Genomic DNA, 2,986 nt, shown 5'->3' with positions numbered 1-2,986 from the left:
GCCCATGTTTTTTGAAATTTGGAAAAAAAAAGTTAGCCTCGTTTCTCATCATTTTGGACCATGGGCTATAGCCCATATCGTACGGCATACTATAGCGCGCCGTTTTTCATCATTTTTGAGGATTTGAAAAAAATGACGAAATGACAAAAACGATGGGTTATAGCCCATGTTTTTTGAAATTTGGAAAAAAAAAGTTATCCTCGTTTCTCATCATTTTGGACCATGGGCTATAGCCCATATCGTACGGCATACTATAGCACGCCGTTTTTCATCATTTTTGAGGATTTGAAAAAAATGACGAAATGACAAAAACGATGGGTTATAGCCCATGTTTTTTGAAATTTGGAAAAAAAAAGTTAGCCTCGTTTCTCATCATTTTGGACCGTGGGCTATAGCCCATATCGTACGGCATACTATGGCACGCCGTTTTTCATCATTTTTGAGGATTTGAAAAAAATGACGAAATGACAAAAACGATGGGTTATAGCCCATGTTTTTTTTTATTTTGAAAAAAAAGTTATCCTCGTTTCTCATCATTTACTCATCAGTACTTGTTATTATGTTGCAGATGAGTCAAGGTTAAAGCTACCTGAAGCGGTTCTGCACAGTGCACACTGACCTTGGGACAGATGGGGAGGATTCTCCTATTAAAAGCAAAAGGTTATTATGTTTTATTATCTATTATCTATTGACGACTTGACAACATCTATGCAAAAACCTAAGCCAAGGAAGACGTAAGAATGGTATTACTTGCCGTTCATGTTTTGAGTTTATGCAACATGTTGATACTATATTTGGTTTGTCAATGCAGTCCAGCTGAACTGACTAGTCCACCAACGATTCAACATCCATTTGGACCAGATTCCCATGGGAGCAACACCACGGTAAACTGAAGATATTCTGTTAATTTGAGTTTGCTTAAATATTAATGTAACCTGTAAAATGTCTTGACTGCTTTGCTCTGTCTCTTCATTGTCCAGGATGGGCTGGCTAATGCACCAGCCATTTCATGCTGATTGCAGAGTACACCCTGACCAGAGAAGCCATGTGTCCCACCAGAGAAGCAGTGCATCTACCCCTGGCCTGCAACAGCAGCAACAGAGAAACAGTGCATCTACCCCTGGCCTGCAACAGAGTCGCAGTGCATCTGCCCCTGGCCTGCAACAGAGAAGCAGTGCATCTACCCCTGGCCTGCAACAGAGAAGCAGTGCATCTGCCCCTGGCCTGCAACAGAGAAACAGTGCATCTACCTCTGGCCTGCAACAGAGAAGCAGTGCATCTGCCCCTGGCCTGCAACAGAGAAACAGTGCATCTACCTCTGGCCTGCAACAGAGAAACAGTGCATCTACCCCTGGCCTGCAACAGAGTCGCAGTGCATCTGCCCCTGGACTGCAACAGAGAAGCAGTGCATCTACCCCTGGCCTGCAACAGAGAAGCAGTGCATCTACCCCTGGCCTGCAACAGAGAAGCAGTGCATCTGCCTCTGGCCTGCAACAGAGTCGCAGTGCATCTGCCCCTGGCCTGCAACAGAGAAGCAGCACATCTCCTGGCCTGCACCACAGAAGCCGTACATCAGTGGTTCCCAAAGTGGGGTCCGGGGACCCCCAGGGGTACCTGAGGGAGTTCCAGGGGGGACCCATCTATTTTGTTCATGTTCATAAAGTGCTAAAGTGTTTAAAGCAGTGGTTCCCAAACTTTTTCATGTCAAGGACCCCCAAATTGACACTACTTAGCCCGTGGACCCCCATTTGAAAAGATATGCCAGGGACCCCCATAAGAGAAGACGTACACATTTAGACGTCTACATTTAGACGTCTACATTTAGACGTACACATTTAGACGTCTACATTTAGACGTCTGTATACATTTAGACGTCTGTATACATTTAGACGTCTACATTTAGACGTCTATACATTTAGACGTAGTGTCTCCCCAGTGCCTCCCCAGTGTGCCCCTGAGTGCCTCCCCAGTGTCTCCCCAGTGCCTCCTCAGTGCCTGCCCAGTGTCCCCCCAGTGTCTCCAATAGCAATACAAGAGCAATAATACAAATTAATCTTAATGTATTAATCTTATTAATTAATGAATCAAATTAATTAATTAATCAAAATTGCCGCCTGTGCCCAGCACCATGCCAAAGCTTTTTCCTGCAGGAAACACTGCTTGTGGTTGTAAATATATTGTTATCCGTGTTGCGAGGATGAGGGGGTACCTGGAAAAATATCTACCCCAAAAGGGGTACCTGGTCCAAAAAAGTTTGGGAACACCTGCCGTACATCCCCAGGCTGCACCACCAGGTGGTCAAGGTCAAGTTTGTTGTGTCCCAAGCTGGGCAATTCATTTTACAGCAGAAAATAAAAGCTCTAAAAACACAATACAGTAAGACATAGAGGCAACAACATAACTATAGTTCACCACAGAAGCAGTCGGCCACCTTCCACAGCCTGCATCAGAGAAGCCTGGGCTGCATCAGAGAATAGAGCCACTGATAAGGAAAGCATCACCCGGCCAGATGAACACATTTTTGTAGAATCAGAAACCCTTTTTTGTCGTAGCACTCCTGCAAAATGTCCTTGCGAATCAAGAGATGATGAAGGACCAGATGAAAATAAACCCAATAAATAAATACATTTGTTTTCTATTCATGCATCTCCTTCACATGCATCTCCACCCATATCATGTACAGTAGTCTATCTGCTGTTATGCTTTATGTCTGACCTCAGGTACATGCTGCACCGGAGATATACTATGTGTAAATATGTAGATGTATTGTTGTTACTTTTTGTCTGCTTGCAATGTATATAATGTAAGATATCCATTGAGGTTTGAGATGACATTTTTAATAAATAATAAAATTGGAGAAAAAAAAGCTTGTAAATTTTGGCCCCCACTGCTTCATGGGAAATATGACCTGTTTCCGCAATTTCCGCAATTACGCAATTACCATTTCTGCAATTTCCGCAATTTCCATTTCCGCAATTTCCGCAAT

At 43.5% G+C, this 2,986-nt stretch overlaps 1 long non-coding RNA gene across 1 annotated transcript; it reads left to right on the top strand.

Annotated features, from left to right (window-relative positions):
• Positions 1-566: 566 nt before the first annotated feature.
• LOC308311326 lies at positions 567-2,709 on the top strand. Its single transcript, XR_013963629.1, has 3 exons — positions 567-660; positions 812-884; positions 981-2,709. It is a non-coding gene; the product is annotated as an uncharacterized lncRNA (long non-coding RNA).
• Positions 2,710-2,986: the final 277 nt, after the last annotated feature.

The sequence above is a fragment of the Protomyctophum bolini genome (assembly GCF_963924005.1).
Source record: "Protomyctophum bolini genome assembly, chromosome: 23".
NCBI classification, from domain to species: Eukaryota; Metazoa; Chordata; class Actinopteri; order Myctophiformes; family Myctophidae; genus Protomyctophum; species Protomyctophum bolini.
The sequence above is the reverse complement of the archived record's forward strand: the minus strand, read 5'-3'. Positions and strand labels throughout refer to the sequence as shown.